Below are 18448 nucleotides of genomic sequence, written 5' to 3'. Positions count from 1 at the left end.
CAATTTTTCATTGAAAAGTCAAACGGCGCTCCTTCGCTTCCGAGCTCTGCCATGCGCCCAAACAGTCGTTTACCCCCACATATCGGGTATCAGCGTACTCAGGACAAATTGGACAACAACTTTTGGGGTCCAATTTCTTCTCTTATCCTTGGGAAAATAAAAAATTGGGGGCAAAAAGATCATTTTTGTGAAAAAATGATTTTTTATTTTTACGGCTCTGCATTCTAAACTTCTGTGAAGCACTGGTTGGGTGAAAGTGCTCACCACACATCTAGATGAGCTCCTTAAGGGGTCTACTTTCCAAAATGGTGTCACTTGTGGGGGGTTTAATATTTAGGCACATCAGGGGCTCTCCAAACGCAACATGGTGTACCATCTCAATTCCAGTCAATTTTGCATTGGAAAGTCAAACGGCGCTCCTTCCCTTCCGAGCTCTGCCATGCGCCCAAACAGTCGTTTACCCCCACATATGGGGTATCAGCGTTTTCAGGACAAATTGCACAACAACTTTTGGGGTCCAATTTCTTCTCTTACCCTTGTGAAAATGAAAAATTGGGGCAAAAAGATCATTTTTGTGAAAAAATATGATTTTTTATTTTTACGGCTCTGCATTATAAACTTCTGTGAAGCACTTGGTGGGTCAAAGTGTTCACCACACGTCTAGATAAGTTCCTTAGGGGGTCTACTTTCCAAAATGGTGTCACTTGTGGGGGGTTCAATGTTTTGGCAAATCAGGGGCTCTCCAAACGCGACATGGCGTCCCTTCTCAATTCCAGTCAATTTTGCATTGAAAAGTCAAATGGCGCTCCTTCGCTTCCGAGCTCTGCCATGCGCCCAAACAGTGGGGTATCCCACTTATGGGGTATCAGCGTACTCAGGACAAATTGTACAACAACGTTTGGGGTTCATTTTCTCCTGTTACCCTTGGTAAAATAAAACAAATTGGAGCTGAAGTAAATTTTTTGTGAAAAAAAGTTAAATGTTCATTTTTATTTAAACATTCCAAAAATTCCTGTAAAACACCTGAAGGGTTAATAAACTTCTTTAATTTGGTTTTGAGCACCTTGAGGGGTGCAGTTTTTAGAATGGTGTCACACTTGGTTATTTTCTATCATATAGACCCTTCAAAATGACTTCAAATGTGTTGTGGTCCCTAAAAAATATTGGTGTTGTAAAAATGAGAAATTGCTGGTCAACTTTTAACCCTTATAACTCCCTAACAAAAAAAAATGTGGTTCCAAAATTGTGCTGATGTAAAGTAGACATGTGGGAAATGTTACTTATTAATTATTTTGTGTGACATATCTGTGATTTAATTGCATAAAAATTCAAAGTTGGAAAATTGCAAAATTTTCACCAAATTTCCGTTCTTTCGCAAATAAACGCACGTTATATTGAATAAATTTTACCCCTATCGTGAAGTACAATATATCATGAGAAAACAATGTCAGAATCGCCAAGATCCGTTGAAGCGTTCCAGAGTTATAACCTCATAGAGGGACAGTGGTCAGAATTGTAAAAATTGGCTCGGTAAACACTGCATGGCAATTTCTAGCCTTGGGGGATGCCAAGGGAGGGGGCACATTTCAGGAGTGGAGAGACTTTTACTTTGTCCCTCACAGGGAGTGATGGCCGCGCAGGCACACCAACACTCGTTTCATTGTGTATGGGACTAAATTATTATTATTTATTGTTATAGCGCCATTTATTCCATGGCGCTTTACATGTAAGGAGGGGTAAATGCTATAAACAGCCATCTCAGCTTATTAACATTTGCACCCATTCTCGAGATAGTAACAGGTTTCTTTTCAGCCTGCAGCCTAGGAGACCGACCACAGCTGCTCTGTAGATTGTAAGCACTGCGCTGAAGATGGCCGAGGTTAGGAGGTAACCAGTGATCCTGGTTAGCTTCAAAACATTACTTACAAGCTCAATGGACAAAAAGGCTTGTACGCACTGTGCAAGTTCTGCTGTTTAGCAGCGGTGGTCGGTCTCTAAGACAACGGTTTGTAAACAAAATGCAGTAAATTGCAAAAATTCTTGTATTTGCGAGCACTATCTGTCAATATTCATCTATGAAGATGGGAATAACCCTTTAAGGCTACGTTCACATTAGCGTTGTGCGGGGCAGCATCGGCGACGCAACGCACAACACATGCACAACGCAGCTTTTTGTGATGCATGCGTTCATTTTTGCATGATTTTTGGCGCAGAAAAAAACTGCATCATGCAGCGTCCTCTGCGCCCTGACAGTTGCGCCAAAATGACGCATGCGTCACAAAACGCAAGACAACGCATGTCCATGTGCCTCCCCATGTTAAATATAGGGGCGCATGACGCATGCGTCGCCGCGGCTGCCCCGCACAACGCTAATGTGAACGTAGCCTAAGATATTAACCCCTTAATCCCATATGACGTACTATCCCGTCCAGGTGACCTGGGACTTAATTCCCATGGACGGGATAGTACGTCATATGCGATCGGCCGCGCTCACGGGGGGAGCGCGGCCGATCGCGGCCGGGTGTCAGCTGCCTATCGCAGCTGACATCCGGCACTATGTGCCAGGAGCGGTCACGGACCGCTCCCGGCACATTAACCCCCGGCACACCGCGATCAAAGATGATCGCGGTGTGCCGGCGGTGCAGGGAAGCATCGCGCAGGGAGGGGGCTCCCTGCGGGCTTCCCTGAGACGATCGGTACACGGTGATGTGCTCACCGTGTACCGAGCGTCTTCTCCCTGCAGTCCCCGGATCCAAAATGGCCGCCGGGCTGCATCCGGGTCCTGCAGGGAGCACTTCCGGGTCAGGATCAGGCTGCAGCTGCAGCTCTAATCCTGCCCGGCTGTATGTCAGATCACCGATCTAACAGAGTGCTGTGCACACTGTCAGATCGGTGATCTGTGATGTCCCCCCCTGGGACAAAGTGAAAAAGTAAAAAAAAAAATTTCCACACTTGTAAAAAAAAATAAAAAAAAAATTCCTAAATAAAGCAGAAAAAAAAAAATATTATTCCCATAAATACATTTCTTTACATAAAAAAAAACAAAAAAAACAATAAAAGTACACATATTTAGTATCGCCGCGTCCGTAACGACCCGACCTATAAAACTGGCCCACTAGTTAACCCCTTCAGTGAACACCGTAAGAAAAAAAAAAAAAAACGAGCCAAAAAACAACGCTTTATTATCATAACGCTGAACAAAAAGTGGAATAACACGCGATCAAAAAGACGGATATAAATAACCATGGTACCTCTGAAAACGTCATCTTGTCCCGCAAAAAACGAGCCGCCATATAGCATCATAACCAAAAAAATAAAAAAGTTATAGTCCTGAGAATAAAGCGATGCCAAAATAATTATTTTTTCTATAAAATAGCTTTTATCGTATAAAAGCGCCAAAACATAAAAAAAATGATATAAATGAGGTATCGCTGTAATCGTACTGACCCGAAGAATAAAACTGCTTCATCAATTTTACCAAACGCGGAACGGTATAAACGCCTCCCCCAAAAGAAATTCATGAATAGCTGGTTTTTGGTCATTCTGCCTCACAAAAAATCGGAATAAAAAGCGATCAAAAACTGTCACATGTCCGAAAATGTAACCGATAAAAACGTCAACTCGTCCCGCAAAAAACAAGACCTCACATGACTCTGTGGACCAAAATATGGAAAAATTATAGGTCTCAAAATGTGGAGACGCAAAAACTTTTTTGCTATAAAAAGCGTCTTTTAGTGTGTGACGGCTGCCAATCATAAAAATCCGATATAAAAAACTCGCTATAAAAGTAAATCAAACCCCCCTTCATCACCCCCTTAGTTAGGCTAGGTTCACATTGCGTTAATGGGTTAAAGCTAACGGACAGCGTTGCACGGCGAAAATGTCACAATTAACGCCGTGCAACGGGTCCGTTAGCACAACCATTGACAGCAATGTGATTTTCGGGTGTAGCGCATCGCTAGAGCGTGCCATTTTCGGCTCGCGCTAGCAAGGTGCCGTTCTTTTGTGGTGCGCCTCAGACGCTGCTTGCAGCGTCCGCGGCGCGCCCGAGGTCCGATCCCCGATCTTCCAGAGCGGGGACGTTAACGCGACCACTAAACACGACACCTAAAAAGACATTGCGTTAGCGCAATCCGCTAGTGCTAAACGGATTTCCCTAATGCAATGTGAACCTAGCCTTAGGGAAAAATAATAAAATTAAAAAAAATGTATTTATTTCCATTTTCCCATTAGGGTTAGGGCTAGGGCTAGGGTTAGGGCTAGGGTTAGGGTTAGGGTTAGTATTACATTTACGGTTGGGATTAGGGTTGGGATTAGAATTAGGGGTGTGTCAGGGTTAGGTGTGTGGTTAGGGTTACAGTTGGGATTAGGGTTAGGGGTGCGTTTGGATTAGGGTTTCAGTTATAATTGTGGGGTTTCCACTGTTTAGACACATCAGGGGCTCTCCAAACGCGACATGGCGTCCGATCTCAATTCCAGCCAATTCTGCATTGAAAAAGTAAAACAGTGCTCCTTCACTTCCGAGCTCTCCTGTGCGCCCAAACAGGGGTTTACCCCAACATATGGGGTATCATCGTACTCGAGACAAATTGGACAACAACTTTTTGGGTCCAAGTTCTCTTGTTATCCTTGGGAAAATAAAAATTTGGGGGGCTAAAAATCATTTTTGTGGGAAAAAAAAGGATTTTTTATTTTCACGGCTCTGCGTTGTAAACTGTAGTGAAACACTTGGGGGTTCAAAGTTTTCACAACACATCTAGATAAGTTCCATGGGAGGTCTAGTTTCAATATGGGGTCACTTGTGGGTGGTTTCTACTGTTTGGGTACATCAGGGGCTCTGCAAATGCAACGTGACGCCTGCAGACCAATCCATCTAAGTCTGCATTCCAAATGGCGCTCCTTCCCTTCCGAGCTCTGCCATGCGCCCAAACAGTGGTTCCCCCCCACATACGGGGTATCAGCGTACTCAGGACAAATTGAACAACAACTTTTGGGGTCCAATTTATTCTGTTACCCTTGTAAAAATACAAAGCTGGGGGCTAAAAAATCATTTTTGTGAAAAAAAAAAAGAATTTTTATTTTCACGGCTCTGCGTTATAAACTGTAGTGAAACACTTAGGGGTTCAAAGTTCTCACAACACATCTAGATAAGTTCCTTGGGAGGTCTAGTTTCTAATATGGGGTCACTTGTGGGGGGTTTGTACTGTTTGGGTACATCAGGGGCTCTGCAAATGCAACGTGACTCCTGCAGACCAATCCATCTAAGTCTGCATTCCAAATGGCGCTCCTTCCCTTCCGAGCTCTGCCATGCGCCCAAACAGTGGTTCCCCCCCACATATGGGGTATCAGCGTACTCAGGACAAATTGGACAACAACTTTTGGGGTCCAATTTATTATGTTACCCTTGTGAAAATACAAAACTGGGGGCTAAAAAATAATTTTTGCGAAAAAAAAAAAAAATTATTTTAACGGCTCTGCGTTATAAACTGTAGTGAAACATTTGGGGGTTCAAAGCTCTCAAAACACATCTAGATAAGTTCCTTATGGGGTCTAGTTTCCAAAATGGTGTCACTTGTGGGGGGTTTTAATATTTAGGCACATCAGGGGCTCTCCAAACCAACATGGCGTCCCAACTTAATTCCAGTCAATTTTGCATTGAAAAGTCAAATGGCGCTCCTTCCCTTCCGAGCTCTGCTATGCACCCAAAAAGTGGTTTACCCCCACATATGGGGTATCGTCGCACTCAGGACAAATTGCACAACAACTTTTGTGGTCTAATTTCTTCTCTTACCCTTGGGAAAATAAAAAATTGGGGGCGAAAAGATCATTTTTGTGAAAAAATAAGATTTTTTATTTTTACGGCTCTGCATTATAAACTTCTGTGAAGCACTTGTTGGGTCAAAGTGCTCACCACACATATAGATAAGTTCCTTAGGGGGTCTACTTTTCAAAATGGTGTCACTTGTGAGGGGTTCCAATGTTTAGGCACATGAGGGGCTCTCCAAACGCAACATGGCGTCCCATCTCAATTCCAGTCAATTTTGCATTGAAAAGTCAAATGGCGCTCCTTCCCTTCCGAGCTCTGCCATACGCCCAAACAATGGTTTACACCCATATATGGGGTATCAGCGTACTCAGGACAAATTGGCCAACAATTTTTGAGGTCCAATTTCTTCTCTTACTCTTGGGAAAATAAAAAATTGGGGGCGAAAAGATCATTTTTGTGAAAAAATATGATTTTTTATTTTTACGGCTCTGCATTATAAACTTCTGTGAAGCAATTGGTGGGTCAAAGTGGTCACCACACATCTAGATAAGTTCCTTAGGGTGTCTACTTTCCAAAATGGTGTCACTTGTGGGGGGGTTTCAATGTTTAGGCACATCAGTGGCTCTCCAAACGCAACATGGTGTCCCATCTCAATTCCTGTCAATTTTGCATTTAAAAGTCAAATGGCGCTCCTTCCCTTCCGAGCTCTGCCATGCGCCCAAACAGTGGTTTACTCCCACATATGGGCTATCAGCGTACTCAGTACAGATTGTACAACAATGTTTGGCATCCATTTTATCCTGTTACCCTTGGTAAAATAAAACAAATTGGAGCTGAAATAAATTTTGTGTGAAAAAAAGTTAAATATTCATTCTTATTTAAACATTCCAAAAATTCCTGTGAAACCCCTGAAGGGTTAATAAACTTCTTGAATGTGGTTTTGAGCACCTTGAGGGGTGCAGTTTTTAGAATGGTCTCACACTTGGGTATTTTCTATCATATAGACCCCTCAAAATGACATCAAATGTGATGTGGTCCCTAAAAAAAAATGGTGTTGTAAAAATGAGAAATTGCTGGTCAACTTTTAACCCTTATAACTCCCTAACAAAAAAAAAATTTTGGTTCCAAAATTGTGCTGATGTAAAGTAGACATGTGGGAAATGTTACTTATTAAGTATTTTGCGTGAGATATCTCTGTGATTTAAGGGCATAAAAATTTAAAGTTGGAAAATTGCGAAACTTTCTAAATTTTCGCCAAATTTCCGTTTTTTTCACAAATAAACGCAAGTTATATCGAATAAATGTTACTACTAAAATGAAGTACAATATGTCACGAGAAAACAATGTCAGAATCGCCAAGATCCGTTGAAGCGTTCCAGAGTTATAACCTCATAAAGGGACAGTGGTCAGAATTGTAAAAATTGGCCCGGTCATTAACGTGCAAACCACCCTCGGGGCTTAAGGGGTTAATGGCTGATCCCCAAAATAAGCGTTGGTCCGATTCTTTCAGCATCGATCCTTTCACTGTGTAGTGGCTTTTCCAAGTTAATGTAGTATATCTTTAAGACTAAGATGGTTTGTGCCTTTTCTGTGGCAGCAGTATGTCACTAATAAGAAGAAGTATAAGAGTCATTATCACAGGACAGCTAACCAACCGGGGGGACTACTAGTCCCAAAATGCTCTGCTCGTCTCGACTCTAGCAATGCATGCTGGGACTTTTTGTCTGCAAAGAACAGCATCATTGCGTAGTATGACCCTCACCGCGCTCCGTACCACACACCCTGTCGCCCGCCGATAATACGCAACGCGAGCGTCTCACCATAACAGCGCAAGGGCTTCTGGGACTTGTCGTATAGCATTTCGTGACTGTGACATCTTTAGATCATCAGGATACTACACATCCCAGAACGCATTGCGCGAGTGAGAGCAGGCAATATAGCTCAGCGTATCACGTGACACGTTTGTCATAAGTGGTTGCGGCTCTCGGGGCATGCTGGGAGTTGTAGTGTCAGATTTATAAGCTTCAGAGCCGCTGCAATTAACAACTCCGTCTGTACTCCTCCCACCTGTCCTGCGCTACCGCTATGTAGTAGTGTTTGTAAGGCTACGTTCACATTAGCGTTGCGCGCCGCTGCGTCGGCGACGCAACGCACGACGCACAAAAAAACGCGCGCAAACGCACGCAAAAACGCTGCGTTTTGCGACGCGTGCGTCGTTTTTTGACGAAAATCGGATGCACGAAAAATGCAACTTGTTGCATTTTCTTGCGTCCGACGCTAGCGTCGGAAACGACGCACGTGTCAGAAAACGCAACAAAAAAAACGCACGCGTCCCCCATGTTAAACATAGGGGCGCGTCGCCGCTGCGTCGCCGACGCAACAGCGACGCACATTAGCGGAACGCTAATGTGAACGTAGCCTAAGGACACAAAACCACAGTCATTAACCCCTTCCGCTGAGGGAGATTTTTTATTTTTTTTCCCTCGTTTTTTTTCCTAGAGCCAGTCCGTCTACATAGTTTATATATATTTTTTGCAGCATTGTAGTTATTATTTGTGACACCGTTCATTTAGCTAGGGTACTGAAAAAAAAGAGAAAAATAATTAAAAATGCAGTTAAATGATGAAAAAGGAAAACACAATTCTCAGCAAGGTTTGGGGGATTTTATGGACTTCCTTCATTGTGTGGTGGAAATAGCAGCCGGACACGCCTCAGGGCCAGATACGCATAACGGCCGGACACGTATAATGACCAGACACGTATAATGACCGGACACGTATAACAGCCGGACACGTATAATGACCGGACACGCATAAGGGCCAGATACGCATAACAGCCGGACACGGATAACGTCTGGACACACATAATGACCAGACACGTATAATGACCGGACACGCATAACAGCCGGACACACATAATGACCAGACACGTATAACGTCCGAACACGCATAACAGCCGGACACGTATAATGACCGGACACGCATAACAGCCGGACACGTATAACGTCCGAACACGCATAATGACCAGACACGTATAATGACCGGAGACGCATAACAGCCGGACACACATAATGACCAGACACGTATAACGTCCGAACACGCATAACAGCCGGACACGTATAATGACCGGACACGTATAACAGCCGGACACATATAATGGCCAGACACGTATAACGTCCGAACACGCATAACGGCCGGACACACATAATGACCAGACACGTATAACGTCCGGACACGCATAACAGCCGGACACACATAATGACCAGACACGTATAATGACCGGACACGCATAACAGCCGGACACGTATAATGACCGGACACGCATAACAGCCGGACACGTATAATGACCGGACACGCATAACAGCCGGACACGTATAATGACCGGAGACGCATAACAGCCGGACACACATAATGACCAGACACGTATAACGTCCGAACACGCATAACAGCCGGACACGTATAATGACCGGACACGCATAACAGCCGGACACACATAATGGCCAGACACGTATAACGTCCGAACACGCATAACGGCCGGACACACATAATGACCAGACACGTATAACGTCCGGACACGCATAACAGCCGGACACACATAATGACCAGACACGTATAATGACCGGACACGCATAACAGCCGGACACACATAATGACCAGACACGTATAACGTCCGGACACGCATAACAGCCGGACACACATAATGACCAGACACGTATAATGACCGGACACGGATAACGTCTGGACACACATAATGACCAGACACGTATAACGTCCGAACACGCATAACGGCCGGACACACATAATGACCAGACACGTATAACGTCCGAACACGCACAACAGCCGGACACGTATAATGGCCGGACACGTATAACGTCCGGACACGCATAACAGCCGGACACACATAACAGCCGGACACGCATAATGACCAGACACGTATAATGACCGGACACGCATAACAGCCGGACAAACATAATGACCAGACACGTATAACGTCCGAACACGCATAACAGCCGGACACGTATAATGGCCGGACACGTATAACGTCCGGACACGCATAACAGCCGGACACGCATAACAGCCGGACACGTATAATGTCCGGACACGCATAACAGCCGGACACGCATAACAGCCGGACACCATAATGGCCGGACACGTATAACGTCCGGACACGCATAACAGCCGGACATGCATAACAGCTGGACACGCATAACAGCCGGACACGCATAATGGCCGGACACATATAACGTCCGGACACGCATAACAGCCAGACACGCATAACAGCCTGACACCATAATGGCCGGACACGTATAACGTCCGGACACGCATAACAGCCGGACACACATAATGACCGGACACACATAATAGCCGGACACGCATAACAGCCGGACACACATAACAGCCGGACACGCATAACAGCCAGACATGCATAATGACCGGACACGCATAATGGCCGGACACGTATAACGTCCGGACACGCATAACAGCCGGACACGCATAACAGCCGGACACGCATAATGACCGGACACGCATAACAGCCGGACACGCATAATGACCGGACACGCATAACAGCCGGACACACATAACAGCCGGACACGCATAACAGCCGGACACGCATAATGACCGGACACGCATAATGGCCGGACACGTATAACGTCCGGACACGCATAACAGCCGGACACGCATAATGACCGGACACGCATAACAGCCGGACACGCATAACGTCCGGACACGCATAACAGCCGGACAGGCATAATGACCGGACACGCATAACAGCCGGACACGCATAATGACCGGACACGTATAACAGCCGGACACCATAATGGCCGGACACGCATAACAGCCGGACACGCATAACAGCCGGACACGCATAATGACCAGACACGCATAACAGCCGGACACGCATAACGTCCGGACACGCATAACAGCCGGACACGCATAATGACCAGACACGCATAACAGCCAGACACGCATAATGACCGGACACGTATAACAGCCGGACACCATAATGGTCGGACACGCATAACGTCCGGACACGCATAACAGCCGGACACGCATAATGACCAGACACGCATAACAGCCGGACACGTATAACAGCCGGACACGCATAATGACCGGACACGTATAACAGCCGGACACCATAATGGCCGGACACGCATAACAGCCGGACACGTATAACAGCCGGACACCATAATGGCCGGACACGCATAATGGCCGGACACGTATAATGTCCGGACACGCATAACAGCCGGACACGCATAATGACCGGACACGCATAACAGCCGGACACACATAACAGCCGGACATGCATAACAGCCGGACACGCATAATGACCGGACACGCATAATGGCCGGACACGTATAACGTCCGGACACGCATAACAGCCGGACACGCATAATGACCGGACACGCATAACAGCCGGACACGCATAACGTCCGGACACGCATAACAGCCGGACACGCATAATGACCAGACACGCATAACATCCGGACACGCATAATGACCGGACACGTATAACAGCCGGACACGCATAATGACCGGACACGTATAACAGCCGGACACGCATAACAGCCGGACACGCATAACAGCCGGACACGCATAACAGCCGGACACGCATAACGTCCGGACGCGCATAACGTCCGGACACGCATAACAGCCGGACACGCATAACGACCGGACACGCATAACGGCAGAACACGCATAACAGCCGGACACGCATAACAGCCGGACACGCATAACAGCCGGACACGCATAACGTCCGGACACGCATAACAGCCGGACACGCATAACAGCCGGACACGCATAACGTCCAGACACGCATAACAGCCGGACACGTATAACAGCCGGACACGCATAATGACCGGACACGTATAACAGCCGGACACGCATAATGACCGGACACGTATAACAGCCGGACACGCATAACAGCCGGACACGCATAACAGCCGGACACGCATAACGTCCGGACACGCATAACAGCCGGACACGTATAACGGCAGAACACGCATAACAGCAGGACACGCATAACAGCAGGACACGCATAACGGCAGAACACGCATAACAGCCAGACACGCATAACAGCAGGACACGCATAACGTCAGAACACGCATAACAGCCGGACATGTATAACGTCCGGACACGCATAACAGCCGGACACGCATAACAGCCGGACACGCATAATGACCGGACACGCATAACAGCCGGACACGCATAATGACCAGACACGCATAACATCCGGACACGCATAATGACCGGACACGTATAACAGCCGGACACGCATAATGACCGGACACGTATAACAGCCGGACACGCATAACAGCCGGACACGCATAACAGCCGGACACGCATAACAGCCAGACACGCATAACGTCCAGACGCGCATAACGTCCGGACACGCATAACAGCCGGACACGCATAACGACCGGACACGCATAACGGCAGAACACGCATAACAGCCGGACACGCATAACAGCCGGACACGCATAACAGCCGGACACGCATAACGTCCGGACACGCATAACAGCCGGACACGCATAACAGCCGGACACGCATAACGTCCAGACACGCATAACAGCCGGACACGTATAACAGCCGGACACGCATAATGACCGGACACGTATAACAGCCGGACACGCATAATGACCGGACACGTATAACAGCCGGACACGCATAACAGCCGGACACGCATAACAGCCGGACACGCATAACGTCCGGACACGCATAACAGCCGGACACGCATAACAGCCGGACACGCATAACAGCCGGACACGTATAACGGCAGAACACGCATAACAGCAGGACACGCATAACAGCAGGACACGCATAACGGCAGAACACGCATAACAGCCAGACACGCATAACAGCAGGACACGCATAACGTCAGAACACGCATAACAGCCGGACACGTATAACGTCCGGACACGCATAACAGCCGGACACGCATAACAGCCGGACACGCATAATGACCGGACACGCATAACAGCCGGACACGCATAATGACCGGACACGCATAACAGCCGGACACGCATAATGACCGGACACGCATAACAGCCGGACACACATAACAGCCGGACACGCATAACAGCCGGACACGTATAACGGCAGAACACGCATAACAGCAGGACACGCATAACAGCAGGACACGCATAACGGCAGAACACGCATAACAGCCAGACACGCATAACAGCAGGACACGCATAACGTCAGAACACGCATAACAGCCGGACACGTATAACGTCCGGACACGCATAACAGCCGGACACGCATAACAGCCGGACACGCATAATGACCGGACACGCATAACAGCCGGACACGCATAATGACCGGACACGCATAACAGCCGGACACGCATAATGACCGGACACGCATAACAGCCGGACACACATAACAGCCGGACACGCATAACTCATCTTTTCCGACAAGCCTACAGCCTGCAGTGATCCTCAACCTACTGAACAGCCGCACAGCCAGCTCTTCCCTCTCCTAGTGTATCCTCACCCACCCCCTGCAGACTGTGAGCCCTCGCGGGCAGGGTCCTCCCTCCTTATGTACTCGTGTGCCTTGTTATCTGCTCATGTTTAATGTATTTGTCTATATTTGCCCCGTATTCACATGTAAAGCGCCATGGAATAAATGGCGCTATAAAAATGTATAATAATAATAATAAAAAAAAAAAAAGTATAATAATAATAACAGCCGGACACGCATAACAGCTGGACACGCATAACGTCCGGACACGCATAACGTCCGGACACGCATAACAGCCGGACATGCATAATGACCGGACACGTATAACGTCCGGACACGCATAACGGCAGAACACGCATAACAGCCGGACACGCATAACAGCCGGACACGCATAACAGCCGGACACGCATAACAGCCGGACACGCATAACAGCCGGACACGTATAACGGCAGAACACGCATAACAGCAGGACACGCATAACAGCAGGACACGCATAACGGCAGAACACGCATAACAGCAGGACACGCATAACAGCAGGACACGCATAACGGCAGAACACGCATAACAGCCGGACACGTATAACGTCCGGACACGCATAACAGCCGGACACGTATAACGTCCGGACACGCATAACAGCCGGACACGCATAATGACCGGACACGTATAACAGCCGGACACGCATAACAGCCGGACACGCATAATGACCGGACACGTATAACGTCCGGACACGCATAAGGGCCAGATACGCATAACAGCCGGACACGCATAATGACCGGACACGTATAACGGCCAGATACACATAATGACCGGACACGCATAACGGCCAGATAGACATAATGGCCGGACACGCATAACGGCTGGACACACATAATGACCGGACACGCATAACGGCCAGATATACATAATGGCCGGACACGCATAACGGCCGGTCACGCATAACGGCCAGACACGCATAACGGCCGGACAGGCATAATGGCTGGACACGCATAATGGCCGGACACGCATAACGGCCGGTCACGCATAATGGCCGGACATGCATAACGGCCAGACATGCATAACGGCCAGACATGCATAATGGCTGGTCACACATAATGGCTGGACACGCATAACGGCCGGTCACGCATAATGGCCGGACACGCATAACGGCCAGATAGACATAATGACCGGACACGTATAACAGCCAGATAGACATAATGACCGGACACGCATAACGGCCAGATATACATAATGGCCGGACATGCATAATGGCTGGTCACGCATAATGGCCGGACATGCATAATGGCCGGTCACGCATAACGGCCGGACACGCATAACGGCCAGACATGCATAACGGCCAGACATGCATAACGGCCGGTCACGCATAATGGCCGGACATGCATAACGGCCGGACACGCATAATGGCCAGACACACATAATGGCCGGACACGCATAACGGCCAGACATGCATAACGGCTGGTCACACATAATGGCTGGACACGCATAACGGCCGGTCACGCATAATGCCCGCACATGAATAACGGCCAAACACCATAATGGCCAGACACGCATAACGGCCGGTCACACATAATGGCTGGACACGCATAACGGCCGGTCACGCATAATGGCCGGACATGCATAACAGCCGGACACGCATAATGGCCGGAAACGCATAATGGCCGGACACGCATAACGGCCAGACACGCATAACGGCCAGACACGCATAACGGCCAGACACACATAATGGCCGGACACGCATAACGGCCAGACATGCATAACGGCTGGTCACACATAATGGCTGGACACGCATAACGGCCGGTCACGCATAATGGCCGGACATGCATAACGGCTGGACACGCATAATGGCCGGACACGCATAACAGCTGGACACGCATAACGGCCGGACACCATAATAGACACACATACCGCCAAACATGCATAACGGCCGGTCACGCATAAGGGCCGAGCACACATAACGGTCTGGACACGCATAACGGCCGGTCTCGCATAACGGCGGTTCACGCATAATGCCCGCACATGAATAACGGCCAAACACCATAATGGCCAGACACGCATAACGGCCGGTCACACATAATGGCTGGACACGCATAACGGCCGGTCACGCATAATGGCCGGACATGCATAACAGCCGGACACGCATAATGGCCGGAAACGCATAATGGCCGGACACGCATAACGGCCAGACACGCATAACGGCCAGACACGCATAACGGCCAGACACGCATAACGGCCAGACATGCATAACGGCCGGTCACACATAATGGCCGGATACACATAACGGCTGGATGCGCATAATGGGCGAACACGCATAACTGCCGGACACGGATAACGGACGGTCATACATAACGGCCGGACACGCATAACGGCTGGACACGGATATTGGCAGGACACACATTACGGCTGGACACGAATAACGGCCGGACACACATTACGGCTGGACACGAATAACGGACGGACACGAATAACTGTCGGACACTCATTACGGCTGGACACGAATAACGGCCAGACATGGATAAGAGGCGGACACACATAACGGCAAGGCATTTTTTTAAATTATTTTAGATGCTTAAAAAAAAGTTGAACTTTAAAAAAAAATGTCGCCCTTTTTTTCTCAAGATTCTGTCCAATCACAGCCACATAAGCTGCCGGCAGTCTCCTCTGGCAGGAACAATGATCAGACATGTTGGAATCCACCATGTGCCATACTCCTTTACTCCAGCATCAGAGGGGGACGTTGGGCGCCACCATAGATGATGTCCAATATAAAGGGGGTTCTCATGTTTTGCAGAATGGTAGAATGGTGGCCACACGCCTGGTTTTAGATGCCAGTTTGCCGTGATAAAAGTGCAAAATCCATATCTGTGGAATCAGCACTTTTTTGTATTTATTATATTGTGGAGCTCTTTCTAAGTTTCAGCTTAGTTGGGTCACAGACAGAATGTTCTTCTAGCTCACGCCAGGTTTGTCAGATGATCCCCAAGAATAGGACTCAATCCTGGAGCCCCATCCCTTAATTGTCTATGGGACTGCTGGAGCATGCTCACCTTCACTTCGTTCATTGTCTATGAGACTGCAGGAGCCAGCTCACTTCCACTCCATTCTTTGTCTATAGGACTGCTGGAGCATGCGCACCTCCACTCCGTTCATTGACTATGGGACTTCAGAAGCATGTGCACCTCCACTCCGTTCACTGACTGTGGCACTGCTGGAGCATGTGCACCTCCACTCCGTTCATGGTCTATGGGACTTCAGAAGCATGCGTTCCGCCACTCCATTCATTGTCTGTGGGACTGCCAAAGCATGCACACCTCCCCTCCCATCATTGTCTATGGGACTGCAAGAGCATGCACACCTCGACCCTCTTCATTGACTATGGGACTGCCAGAGCATGCATACCTCCATTTCATTCATTGTCTATGGGACTGCAAGAGCATGCACACCTCCACTCTCTTCATTGTCTATGGGACTGCCATAGCATGCACACCTCCACTCCATTTACGATGGGGCTGAAGAGTTCCGTTCTTGGGGTTCCAAAATCCCCCCCATCGATCAGCAAGTTATTCCCTATCTGATGGTTAGGAGATAAAGGGTTATTCCCAAAATTCAAGTTAAGTAGCATACAGTGGGGGAACTATTTGATCCCTTGCTGATTTTGTAAGTTTGCCCACTGCCACAGACATGAACAGCCTATAATTTTAAGGATAGGTTAATTTTCAACATTGAGAGATAGAATATCAAAAATAAAATCCACAAAATCACATTGTATAAATTATATAAATTTATTTGCATTTTGCAGTGAGAAATAAGTATTTGATCCCCTACCAACCATTAACTCCTTCATGACCTTGGGATTTTCCGTTTTTCAGTGTTCGTTTTTCGCTCCCCTCCTTCCCAGAGCCATAACTTTTTTTATTTTTCCGTCAATATGGCCATGTGAGGGCTTATTTTTTGCAGGACAAGTTGCACTTTTGAATGACACCATTGGTTTTACCATGTCGTGTACTAGAAAATGGGAAACAAATTCCAAGTTCGGTGAAATTGCAAAAAGAGTGCAATCCCACACTTGTTTATTGTTTTTTTTTTTTTTACTAGGTTCACTAAATGCTAAAACTGACGTGCCATTAGGACTCTCCAGGTCATTACGAGTTCATAGACACCAAACATGTCTAGGTTCTCTTTTATCTAAGTGGAGAAAAAAAACTCCAAACTTTGCTAAAAAAAAAAAAAAAAAAAAAAAAAATTGCGCCATTTTCCGATACCCGTAGCGTCTTTATTTCTCATGATCTAGAGTCGGTTGAGGGCTTATTTTTTGCGTTCCAAGCTGGCGTTTTTATTGATACCACTTTTGTACAGATACGTTCTTTTGATCGCCCGTTATTGCATTTTAATGCAATGTCGCGGCGACCCAAAAAAACGTAATTCTGGCGTTTCAATTTTTTTTCTCGCTACACCATTTTGAATGGGGCGAAAGGGGGTGATTTAAACTTTTATATTTTTTTATTTTTTTCACTTTTGCCATGCTTCAATAGCCTCCATGGGAGGCTAGAAGCGGGCACAACTCGATCGGCTCAGCTATATGGGAGCGATCATCAGATCGCTCCTATGTAGCTGAATTCCTGCCTTGCTATGAGAACCGACCACAGGGTGGAGCTCATAGCAATCCAGCATCAGCAACCATAGAGGTCTCAAGGACCTCTATGGTTACTATACAGACGCATCGCTGACCCCCGATCATGTGACGGGGTCGGCGATGCGATCATTTATGGCCCGATGGCCGGAAGCGCCGGTTAAATGCCGCTGTCAGCGTTTGACAGCGGCATTTAACTAGTTAATCGCGATTCCACCTGTCGCTATTGCAGGCACATGTCAGCTGTTCAAAACAGCTGACGTCCCGACTTTGATGCGGGCTCAGCGCCGGAGCCCACATCAAAGCGGGGGTTCTGACCTCTGCCGTACTATCCTGTCCGAGGTCAGAAAGGGGTTAAGGGTATGTGCACACAAATTTTTGAGGGTTGCGGATTGTTTCGCAGCGGATTTCACAAATCCGCAGGTAAAAGGCACTGCGTTTTACCTGCGGATTTACCACGGTTTTAATGCAGATTTTGTGTGGATTCCACCTGCGGTTTGACACCTGCGGATTCCTATTATGGAGCAGGTGTAAACCGCTGCGGAATCTGCACAAAAAATTGACATGCTGCAGAATGTAAACCGCAGCGTTTCC

This window comes from Ranitomeya imitator, chromosome 2, assembly GCF_032444005.1.
Source record: "Ranitomeya imitator isolate aRanImi1 chromosome 2, aRanImi1.pri, whole genome shotgun sequence".
In the NCBI taxonomy this organism is placed as follows: domain Eukaryota; kingdom Metazoa; phylum Chordata; class Amphibia; order Anura; family Dendrobatidae; genus Ranitomeya; species Ranitomeya imitator.
Note: the sequence above shows the minus strand (reverse complement) of the source record.